The 13,182-nt window shown below is 38.3% G+C and overlaps 1 protein-coding gene across 4 annotated transcripts in view; it reads left to right on the top strand.

The window, feature by feature from the left end:
- The window catches only part of LOC131158115 (sodium/pyruvate cotransporter BASS2, chloroplastic), a 68,891-nt gene that overhangs the window by 28,268 nt on the left and 27,441 nt on the right, over nucleotides 1-13,182 (top strand). The gene's annotated exons all lie outside the window — the stretch shown is intronic.

Below are 13,182 nucleotides of genomic sequence, written 5' to 3'. Positions count from 1 at the left end.
CTCTTGAAAGCTTGCCTCTTTAAAAAATCCATACCCGACACACCACAAAGAGCCAAATACTTTATGTTTTCCCAAATCAACATCTGATTTAATTTTTTTTCCCAGAATATATCTGACTGTTACGTTCGATCCATAAATCCCATAATACTAAGAAAAAGCCACACTTCCAAAGTTGCCCCGTCCTTTCTTCTACCAAACCCTGCAAAGGATGTTTCTAAAAAGTCTTCCATCGAGGGAGGACAAGCCTAGCTTTCTCCCATAATGCCAAAAATCATATTCCAAATAGTCCAAGCTAATTCACATTGCAGAAGATGGTGAGAAGTTGTCTCAGAGTTCTTGTATTTCAAATACTCCAAGCTAATTCACATTGCAAAAGAAGATGAGAAGTTGTCTATGAGTTCTTGTAACAGAGCACACATACGTCAGGAGAGAGAGCCTTCATAGGTCTCCTAATTTGCAACAAATTATTGGTATTTATCTTATTAAGCACAACGGACCAAGTGAAAGCCCTAATTTTAGGGGGGGACCTTAGCCTTCCAAATAGTAAAGTATAGCGAGAAAGAAGAGTTGGAACGAATCAAAAACTCAAAAAAATATTTTCTAGAAAACATACCTGGCTGGTCCAAAGACGGAGAATGAACGTCCCTATCCGAAGAAAGATTACTCGTGCTCGAAAAAGATAACAAAGTTCCACCAGCTCCCTATCATTTAGAGGTCTCCTAAAATGAAGATTCCAAGAAACCAAAGGACTGCTCAATTCACAAACAAAAAAAGAAATGGCTTTATTTTGTTCAGAACTTAGATGAAATAGATGAGGGAAAGAAGTAGAAAATGGTGCATTTCCTGGCCAAGGGTCTTTCTGAAAATGAATATGAGAACCCCTCCCCCCTCAAGTTTAGCGTGGGGGATGAAAGAAGGATAAATTTGAGAAATGGATCTCCACGGACTCCCCAAGAAAAAAGAAAGAAAGGGCAGCCCAGTGCACAAAGCTCCTGCATACGCGGGATCCGAGGAAGGAGCGGACCACAAGGGGTCTATAGAGCATCTTAAATTAGCATTGGTATCCCACCCATTCTCATCGCTCCTAAACTTACTCCTTATTACGTTATGGCAGAGGGACGATTATTCTAGAGGGAAGCGCCCTAGCCATTTAGCTAGAAGAGAGGTGTTTTTAGACACCAACTTGCCAAGACCCAAACTGGCCTCCTTTTTAGATCTACAAATCTCATTCCAACTCACTAAATGGTCCCTATGACGCCTCCCACCAGACCACAAAAACTCTCTCATAATTCTCTCAAGCTTGCAAGCAATCCCCTGTGGAATATTAAAGACTGATAGGAAATATAATGAGATTGTAGCAAGACAAGCTTGAATCAAAGTAATTCTACCCCCTAAGAGAAAAGAGGACTCCCTTCCAACCATCTAATCTCTTCATCACCCTTTCCACTATTGCGTTCCAAAAATCTGTAGCTCTAGGGTTACCTCGGGGAAAAAGGACACCTAAGTACTTTAAAGGCCAATTTAAAATACCACACCCCACTCTGCTTTTCCTTATATTGATTTTGAGCCCATACACATTCTTGAAAATATGAAGAATACCCAAAATACTCCTAAAAGAGAGACTGTGATGGTCTACAAAGAAAATTATGTCCTCAGCAAATTGGAGATGCGATACTACCACCCCCTCTCTCCCCACTTCTAGACCTCTATCCAAACCCCTCTCCACTGCCCTATCCACTATCCTATTCAAAACATTTGCTACAAAAACAAACAAAAAAGGGGATAAAGGGTTTCCTTGTCTAATACCCCTCGAAGCACCAAACCAAGAGTTAGGCTCACCATTTACAATTACTGAAAACCACACATTAGACGAACAACCCTTGATCCAACAATGCCAACGCACACCAAAACTCTTTCTCGTAAAAACTTTATCCAAAAACCTCCAACTCACTCTTTCGTAAGCTTTCTCAAAATCTATTTTAAAGACGAACCCCCTCTTCTAATTCTTACAAATATCTTCTACCACCTCATTGGCAACTAAAATAGCATCCACTATCTGCCTCCTCTCAATGAATGCACTTTGAGCACTAGAAATGGTAATCTTTAAGCACCACACTCAACCTATTAGCTAAGACATTAGTATTAATATTATACACACTAGAGACAAGACTAATAGGTCTAAAATTCTCCACTCTAATAGAATTAGATTTCTTCGAAACCAAGGCTATAAAGGAGGAATTAATACTCTTACTAAGGAATCCATTATCGAAGAACTTGCTAAAAAATTTCAGTAGATCCTCTACTATATCCCAACACTCTTGAAAGAAAGCAATGTTAGTACTCTTACTAAGGAATCCATTATTGAAGAACTCGCTACAAAATTTCAGTAGATCCTCTACTATATCCCAACACTCTTGAAAGAAAGCAATGTTAAAAACATCCAGGCCTAGAGCCTTATCCCTCTCCATCCCAAAAACCACCCCCTAACTTCCTCCTCATCAAAAGGTCTCTCTAACCAACACATCTAATCAGCAGATATAGGGTTCCAATCTAATCCCTCCATCATCAGCCTACAATGATCCTCCTCTGAATACAAGTTCTGGAAGAAGTTGGTGATAACAGAAGCAATATGACATTGATTATTAGATACTATCCCATCCCCCACATCTAACTCCCTAATTAAATTCTTACTTCTTTTCCCGTTTGCTAGTCTATGAAAGAAAGAAGAGTTGCAGTCACCATCCTTAACCCATTTGAATTCAGAACTCTTCATTTCCTGAATTATTATCTCTTCTAGCTCATTTTTCAGGGAAACTCTCCTAATTTTCTCACTATCTGTAAGATTACAATCCTGCTCCTTCCTATCCAGTGCAGTTAACTTGTTGAAGATGTTAGATTTTTCAAATTCTGATGTCACCAAACACCTCCTTATTCCAAACATTCAACTTCTCCTTAAGGTGTTTCAATTTTCTTATGAAACAGAAACCACCTCAACCCCTTTCCAATTTCTATCCCTAGGAGTCCCTAACCAAAGGCTTGAAGGCTGCATGATCCAGCCACACATTCTCAGATCTAAAAGGTGTACAATCCCCAGACACCTTTCTAGATTTCAACAGGATTTGAAAATGGTTAGATGTAGTCCTAAGAAGAACCCAATGAGAAAGGTTTGGAAATTCATCCTCCCACTTGCTGCAACATGAAAACCTATCAAACCCTAAGCTGTGGATGTCAAAAAGATACTTGATGGTGTAGGCAGGACAATACCTAACCAACTCCTTAGTGTGAGGAAGATCCACCAAGTCCCATGTCACTCAAGTGGTCAAAATATCCATTTCATGCTGTCATCCTATGTTAACAAGCTCTTCAACATGTATGGAAGGGATAAAAACAGAGGAAATGGACAAGGCTAAAGAACATAGGACTAGGAAGGTGAAGAACTGAGCAGCAGGATAAAAAAACTAAGAATTGCTATGTACAAGTTCTGCTACCTTTTCGGTGAGCATGGAAAATATAGGTCACTTTGAGATGGATATCCAAGACCAAAAATTGAAACAACGAAGGGCAGGATCAAGGTGGTATTGATATCAATGCCTCCCTTCCATTTTTTTAGAATCCCTCAATTGTTTCTTTTGATGAGTAACTAATGCTATCGGGAGAGGAGTAGAAGTTTTCTCTGGAGGGATAAGGTTAGGAAAATCAACACATAAGGGGGTGGAAGAGCTAGATTGATAGACTCAAAATGGATCCATCCAAAGAGAATCCGACACTAGAAAAATAAGATGTCCCCTAAAAAGAGGTTACTTTTGCCTAACATATCTCTAGTGCATGTAGGGATCATAACATCCATATTCTTTTGAGTTCTCGAACCCAACAAAGAAACATTTTATAGCGTGAGTTGAGAACTTGTCCTAACTAGTATGTGAAATATGAACAAAACATGTGCATTCAAAGACATGAGGCACAACAGACAACATGGGTATTTCTAGGCACTTGATAAATAAGAGAATTTGTCCCCCGAGAACATTGGAGGGTATCATGTTAAGTAAAAAATAGACCGTAAGAAAAGCATAAGTCCAACGGGTTTTAGGAACTTGCTTATAAAGAGTGGAGATAGTGCTGTGTCAAGTAATTGTATTTTTATTTTATTTCTTGTTCAGCAACTTCATTCCGCCGAGGAGCATATACGCATGATGTTTGATGAGTAATCCTTTGGCCAAGAAAAATGCTGAAGCTCCTTTTGAACATATTCAAGTGCATTAACAGATTAAAAAATTTGAATCATGTCAAGCTAAGTTTTTATTCCATCACATAAGATCATCTTTTAACAAATAGATCTTGGTTATACGTGAAAAATGATCCACAAATGGCACAGAATATTTGATGACCAGCCAAAATTTTGATTCTACCCAGACCCCAACTATCTGAATCAGTGAGAGAAAACAATGATTTGCTGCCCTCACTTAACTTTAGACAGGAAAAGTGTCCTAATATGCTTTCCTAATTGACATGCAGAACACTTGGAAAATATACTTGAACATGAGAGAAACTTCTTGTAGTTTTTGAAGGGATGGATGGCCCAAATGAGCATGCCATCTAGAGAAGTTCCATGAATAGAAATTGAAGAATCATTTATATACATTTTTCATCATCTGCAAAGAATTCTTGATGTGAGAACACAGAGACAAAGGGCTGATCTTTGAAAATGAAAAAGAATGGATCCGCAAGTCCGAAATGAATTGGCTTATTCGAAAAAAGCCTTCTTCTCTAGAATGTCTTCCTTGTGTCTAGTATGGCACAATGAGAAGGAAAGTAGATCATAGAACAATTATTAGATTTATTTAATTGTTTCAAGGAAAATTTGGCACATATAACAATGAGGAAAGGAATAGAAAGAATTAAAATAATATTGCAACAACTAAAAATAGGTGTAATTGAACCATCAACAAGATTAGGCTAAAGTAGTGGGTTTCAAGGAATATAAATTAGGACTACTTGTCATATGGGAGGAGGCACCATAATGATTAACCTAGACTGAGGAGGATAAAGAGGCAAGAAGCCCGGCTTAACGTCAATGTCCCATAGTAGACTGGATGCAGAAGACTGAGTTTGGAGTTTTGTGAACGATGCAGACAAGATTGTTATACTCCTCTTGGGAAATGGCACACGATGTACTCAATTCTCTAGTAGCCAAGTGTACTTGAAGCATCAATAGTATAATCACCCTTGGCAAGAGACTCATTGGCCCAAGTTGGTTTCCTATAGATATCCAAGCAACAATGAACTATATGATTGTCCTTGCTGCAATGCATGTAAATGCGAGAGTTGCCACGACAAATGCTTTGTCCTGATACATTACCCGTGCAAAGACCACCATCCAAACCTCATCCTTGTCCTCATCCTCCGACAATTCCCCTACTACAATTGAAGGCAGCACTAAGTGCTAACCATGATTGATCAAATGAAGAAGCTTGATAAAAAGATCGAGAGCCTTCTTTTGTGATATGTTGGATTCGAGCGGATACTTCATTCATGTAGTGTATGGATTCATCATCAATAATATAATCACGGATGATTGACGCTTAGAATTCAACCCAAACACAAACTTGGTAGCCAAGAACTCTGCTTGTTGCCTCTTAATGATCACCGTATTGGAACTAACTATTTAATACACATTGCATACCCTTTAGAGAGCTATAATACTTGTTAGATTACCGCTTTACCTAAAAGCTTAAGTTGTTAGGTTGTGGGCCAACAATGTATATCAGGCCTTAGCACTCCCCTGCATGTGTAGCTCAACTGCACGTGGAGAGATAACCAAACAATGAATAAAACCCATATTGGGGATGAACAACACAGCAACAATGCATAATTAGGCAGTACACACTAGCACAGAATACTTTAAAACTTCAAAGTTCCAGAACTTCAAAAGGAACCTATAATCACAGAATTGAAGTTACAAAAGGAAGAATTGGAATAGAAGGTTCATATCTGTTTCTATTTTATGTTATTTCAAGCTGTGCAGTTCTTTTGTTTGTGGGAGTGGCATTTCACCCCTATCAACAACTCATCCGCTGATTCTTCAACATCTGTTGCCAAAGCCCAATACTGCAGAGGAAATTAAGTGGAATGGATGCAAAGTATGGAAAAGTGTCTATAACTTTCCTTGCTAGGATCTACTCCTCGGAGGAATCACTTAACCACATGGAACAAGGCAGAGCATTACAAAGAACTGCAGGCTCTTAATAAACAACTTGGCACCAGCTACATGCTATGAAGCACGGACATGGACACGTGTGCCCAACATGATACGTGTCCAATGCTCCATAACTTAAAGTCTTTAAAAAATAGGACACGGCATGGTAAGGACACGGGGGATTAATATTATATTTTTTTAATATATAATTATGTTCATAAGAATATTTTATCCAATTATGGTCCATTTAGGGAAAAAATAAATTAATAATTTAGGATTACACTTGAAAGCTACTGCGCGCAAGTTTTTGTTTTTTTCACTTTGTTTGATGATTGCTAGGCTAGGTAAAGATGCATCCAATGAAGGATGTTTGATAAGTTCAGAATTGTAGAAAAAAGTTCAAATTTTGAACTTGAAAGATGTTTGATAAGTTCAGAATTTCAAGTTTTAGATTTATTATTCTGAAATCTGAATATTACTTGATAAGTAAGCATATTTATTTTATAAAAATTTCTCTTAAATTTTGAATCTTTCATATGATCATGATTAGCTCTTTCTTAAATTTTTTAATTTGAGATTTATTATTTTAATATTGACAGCCATGTACCTAAAAGTGTCGGACACTTCCAGTTGCTGTGTCCGACATGTGTTGGATGGTTTTAAAAATTTTAAAAATTACTGGACATGCCTCTCATGTCTCTGATACGTGTTGGAGCCATGTCAGGGAAGTGTCGGTGTCCGACGCATGTCTGTGCAGGCACTTGTTCCTGCTTGGAGTGTTGTTGTTTTACAGGCTGCATGCATTATGGCTGGCAGCCATAGAAGCGAGTGCAGCCAAGAACAAGAAATATATTCATTGAACTCCAATTCAAACCAACCAACAAAACTAACACAATATTGCATGCAATAAATCAGGAACACATGCAGCATGAAAACAGCATCATCATGCCGCAAACCAGCCACAGAGCAGCAGAACAACAAAAGCAGTATGCTATAAATGGAATATGACTGACTTCACATCAGCACAGCACGACAAACACGCACATCATCCAATCAAGACAGCGAGAGGAAGAGCATCCTTGAACGACTCCCAACCAATCAGACAATCAGACTTAAGAACTGGCTAGGGAAAAATAAGAACAAGGAAAAACGTAGTGTCCAAAATTAACTCAGATATATCAGATTTAAAGATCACTGCTCTAATAAATGTTGTAAAGTTAGGGATTGAGAAGGGAAGAAAAAGTAGAAAGAAGAGAAGAACAGAAGGAGAGAAAAGTCTGGCAGCAGTTTCCTCGAGCATTAACTACAGCTTCAGGTCTGCCTTCTTATATTATAATAAAAAGACATGCAAGACAACAAACACCCCCACTTACACCTCATAATTATTAAAATAGCATATTCTCTTCTAGCATATGAAAAAGCAATTATATGGGCAATTGACTTTTATTCCTTTTAAACTCATATAGAGATATGGTTATTGTGGTATGATGCCAATAAATTAATTGAAGATAACAAATCATTTGTTGTCTCTACTAATAGCTTCATTATGCTTATCCTTTGATTAGATGTTTATGCTTTTCTATGATTAAGCCATGAAAAATGAAATATAAATATGTTCCACATTTATGTTTCATTATTTTATTATTTCCTAGTTTATGTTAGATTTATGCTACATATAAGAGTGATTAGGAAGAGCTACCATGGTTTTTCCCAATAGTGACAAAAGAACCATTGTAACATTCAACATGTTTAGTATTTAGTACATGTTATGCATAACTTGGTTTTTCATTAAAAACCATCAAAGGCATGGATACTGCGGCCATGTACTTGGTTGGTGCCATGGTCACTTACCAAAGCTTTCCAAATCCCACAACGAAGGTAACTGAATTCTCGTAGCAACTGAACCTGGCTCTGATACCAAGTGTCACAGTTCGACTATTTTCACACCATTGTGAAAGGGCCGTGCGGTGCTAGCTAAAGCACTCTTGTTTAACTAGCCAACCTATCATTTACCAACATTCATCCACGAAACACTTTCATTAGCATTCAATTAAATGGCAGCGAAAACAGTAAGCATTCATGAAAGCAGTGGCAAACAAGCAGTAAACATTGAATCTACGCAATTCATTAACAGCACCTTCGTTGACATCGTGTGTATAGCGAGGGAGGCAAGTAGGCTAAACACGTTGACAATAGCTAGTGAGTTTTACAATGACTGATGAACACTCATGTAACGCCCTGGTCCCAACTTACGACTCGGGTGTTACTGTAGTGACGTCTGTGTACCTGATATACTTATCAATAGATATATATACGCAACGGAAAACATAAACATCCATTAAACTATTATCAGAGTTCTAACTGTCTGATAGATACATACAACTATTCCAACATCCATATACAATACTGTATGATACTCGACACAGCCTCGAGTCTTACAACATTTTACAAGTTTTGAAAACCTATAACATAACCTACAAAATCGAGCTCGTGGAGACACTCACTCAAAAATAGATCGCTACCCTGCCTCCTTGCTAATCTCAACCTTGATAAAGACCTGAAAAGACAGTTTATATGATAGGGTGAGACATCTCTCAGTAAGGGACGATTAAGCTAAATAACAGTGTGTGACCAGCATGCTTTAAGTGTTTAACAAAAACATAAACATATATAATCATCGTTTCCCTAATTGTAAAATACGTAGCCCATTTTCATCATATGAACAGCCCCATAGTATATAACAACAACTACATAAATGTAAAGATATGCAGGATTGGACACGCCCTCTAACTCTATACCATGTATAAATCCCCACAATCGGGGTTGACTGCCCCTACTATCTCAATACAGCCTGGGTACACGATCAAGAGGCAAACTCACACTAAGACCACCCCTACTGTCTCAATACATCATGGGTTCATATAGATCAAAAGTATGGTGCCCTCACTGGCAACGGATCCGTGCCTACACTATCAGTCCCTAGGGTTCCTAAAGCATATCGTGCAATTTAAGCAATTTAAACACTCTTTTGAAATTATTTCACAAAACACATCATTACGTGAAATCCGGCCCGTAGCCGTCAAATAAACTTCCTGCATTTTCACAACAGTTCTAGTATTTCACAACATCAACACCTACCACACAATTTTCCACATTTGAAAACAACTCAAAAGTAAATATAAACAATTAATATCACAGTACAGGTTTTAAACCATGAAAACAACATTTCCAACCGGTGAAAAGGTCTAGAATGACAAGCACAATATTCTAAAAATATAACATTTGAATTTGATTGGATGGTTTTGAAAATAAAGCCGGTTTACCGAACCAAGGCCCATAAACCCTAAAACCGCCGTAACTCGATATGTAATTGTTATTTCAACATTTCAATCGATTCATATTGTATAAATCACTGTTTTAACATAACCCCCTTACTTGCGTGTGAATCGGAGTCCGAAACGACCCAGAACTCGAGCCCTAGCTTTTCGAACCCCGAACCTAAACAGTTCAAAACAACGGCATGAAAACCCTGAAACCTAATACTCGAAGAACAACACTTCAGTATAATCTCGTATACTATAGATCTACCGGATCAAAAGCAAAAATCGACCCTTACCTCGATTTTCGAGAAAAACTCAGAAATCTCCGAAATGAAATTCTGATCCGTAGAACTATTAGAGATTCCTTCCCTGATCCACGTAGCGACGTCGGATCGTCGATTCCGGCAACACACGGCCCGAAAATCTTAGAGAGAGAGAGAGAGAGAGAGAGAGAGAGAGAGAGAGAGAGAGAGTGGAGTTCGTGTCTAAAGAGAGACAGAGAGAGAGAATGAGATTTTATAAAGAAAAATCTAACTTAGCCTTTAAGTAATCAAAATAAATATCTCCTCCAAGATATTTATATATAAATATCTCAAAACATCTTCTCCAAAATATCTCCTCCAAAATATCTCTTAATTTATTTATTATACTTTTTTTTTAATCGGGTTACTACAACTCACCCTCCCCTAAAGAGGTTTTTATGTAAAATTTTGGAGTCAAAACAAGTAAATCTATGAGTTTACAAGTTTGCTAATGACATAAATGACTTCATGGACATGGCATCCCACATTACGTAACATCTAAAATGACCACAGCTGCTTACATGGACTGCCACCATTTTTTAAAATTGCAATCCCAGGTTCCAATTTCCAAATCTCCCACATAATTGGTTGAACCTCTGGGAGTGTGTTTGAGTTGAGCAAACAGGTAGAGGGATTACTAAACAAGCATTTCGCCCGACCTTCAGGACTCTGAAGAAAGATGCCACATGGAGAATGTCCATTTAGCCATTGATAGTAGGGCCACAACAAAATCACTATATAATGCATGTTTTCATTTGTAGGTTGGAGGATGTGTTAGATCATTGAGTGGGTTCCAAAATCTATTCAAAACTTGATTTGTATAGTGGTAAATTAATGTGACCAAGGGATTAGCGGAAGACCACCTTAAAGATCCCACAGTCTCTATGAGTGGCTTGACACGCCGTGGGTTGTCTAATGCTCCAAACACATTTATGAGGGTCATGACAAAGCTACTTTGACCTTTCATGGGTAAGTTGCTATCCATTTTGATGACATATTAGTATACAACCAATTAGAGTGGACCACTTTTGTGAGTTTTTGTTATTTGTAGAATGGTGACCTTAAAGAATTGTTCCTTTAAAAAGGTGTTATTTTCTTACCCTTTTTTTGGGTATTTGGATTTGGACAAAATGTAATACAAAATTGTATTGAGTTTTTTTTCAAATCTACACAAATTCAAATCTAAGGTCCGAAATCCATGCTCCCAAACACAATCTTAGGATATGTCATCTACCAAAGCTTTCAAGGCAATAAATCTCAAGTTGTTCAAGACACTTGTTTTTATTGCATCTAGATTTCTCTACAGTTATTGACGTTGCCTCTGATGAATTTGGTATTCTGGTATAGGTATGGGGGGAGTTTGAAGCCTACAAGGTCATACGTAGCCTACTTGCAAGAAGTTTGATGGTCCTATATTGAAGTATACCACATATGATGAAGAATTCCATGTTGCAGTAAGCATACTTTGGGGTTGGAAGTATTACGTACAATCCGAAGATTTTGTCATATATTCTGATCACCTAGCCATTATCTTCAATCTCAAAATAATCTTATCATTAGTTATGCCAAGTGGGTAGATGTGTAGAATACCTCTAGAAATTCTCATTTGTTCTTAAGCACTATGTAGGTGTTGAGAACAAGCCCACACTCTTATGGCTCGTTTCTTTCGCGGAACAGTTATTACTTGGAATAAGAAGGAATATAGTGAATATTTTGGTAATGTAGGCAATAGCTACTCCATGTATATTCCTTATTATTGCGTTCAACAGGTAGTAAGAAAAAAAATAAATATTCCCATAATGAAATTTAAGAATAGTTGTTCCTTGTCTATTCCTTGTTATGGACTCATAAAAAGTTTCACATTATTTGTTTTATGATGTCAGCATAATTTTTTGTGTAACTATTTATAATTGTCCTATTATAACTAATCTATTGAACATAGTGTATAGTTTTAGTCCCGCATCGGAATGTTAGGATAACCTCACTCCCTTGTATAGCTATATATATACATCTCAAAGTTGTAAGTAAAATACACCAAGTGATCTTCACTTTCTCTCATATAGTTCTCTCTCTTTTACTTTCTTCTTGGTATCAGAGCAAGTTTGGGTTCCTTGTTTAAGGTTTGGGTTCTCAATTGAGCCGTATGTTCTGCACTCGCCACGTATGTGAAGCTTGTGCATCATAAAGCTTTATTGATAGTAGTTTGAGTCGTATGCTCTGTACTTGCCACTTTTAGTGGTTCTTGTACATCAGAAAACTCAGTCAACTATTTTCCCGGCACCTTCTAACACCTTTTCTAGTGACTTCCCGTCGACCGGTGATTTTTTCGACACTTTCCGGTGACTTTTCCAGTAGCTTTTCAGCTACTTTACCTACCTTTTCCGACAACTGGCAATTTTTCCGGAAGCTTTTCGGCGACTTTTCCGGTAACTTTCGGTGGCTTTTCCAACAACTTGCTTTACTTTGTTGCGTTGATACTTTTGCAGCCTATTTCTTTTCTTTACAATGGCTACTAAGGATGATGATATGCCTACCAAGGACAATACATCCACCTCTTCGTCTCTGAACCTTCCACACCTTGACTTATCTTTGGCTTAGACTGCTCCTGTTCAGAAGGTCACCACCATTCTTCTGAATGGCAGCAACTTTCATGCCTAGTCACAGTCCCTTCGCTTATATTTTGGGGGCCATGGCAAGGCTGGCTGGTTGTTAGGAATGGAGTTTCGCCCTGCTAATACAGATCCGGCTGACCGAAAGTGGTCCATTGACAACTGTGTCATCCTGGGTTAGATATTTGCTTCTATGGAAAACCGCCTCTACAGGATGTTCATGTTTCACGATACTGTTAATAGACTTTGGTCTGCCTTGACCAAAATGTTCGCCCACACAAGATGTGAGGCTCGGATTTTTGAGCTTTATCAAGAGCTCCACCAGGCGACTCAGGCTTCTTTGGGTTTATCTGTGACGGACTTCTTCGGTTATCTCTAGTCTCGGTGGGAGGAGCTCGCCCACTATGAGCCTCTTTCTGAGTTTCCTACCGAGGCAGCAACTATTAAGGCAAAGTGCCAAGATCGTCAACATACTTATCAGTTCTTGATGGGTTTAAAACCTAAGTTTGAATCACTTCGGACTCAGATTTTGAACACGTCCCTGGTGCCCTCTTTGTACGAGGCATTTGCAATGATTGATGGTGATGATTGGCGACGATGTCTTCTCCCCTCCCTGGATTTACTTCTTCTACTGTGCCCGAGCAGGTTGCCCTTGTAGCCCCTACTGGTGTTAGGTATGTTGACCGCAAGACTTGATTCTGCTAGCATTGCCAATGGAATAATCACATCATTGAGCACTGCTTCATTCTTTACCCTGA

This window comes from Malania oleifera, chromosome 6 (genome assembly GCF_029873635.1).
Source record: "Malania oleifera isolate guangnan ecotype guangnan chromosome 6, ASM2987363v1, whole genome shotgun sequence".
NCBI classification, from domain to species: domain Eukaryota; kingdom Viridiplantae; phylum Streptophyta; class Magnoliopsida; order Santalales; family Ximeniaceae; genus Malania; species Malania oleifera.
Note: the sequence above shows the minus strand (reverse complement) of the source record. Positions and strands in the feature narration are given on the sequence as shown.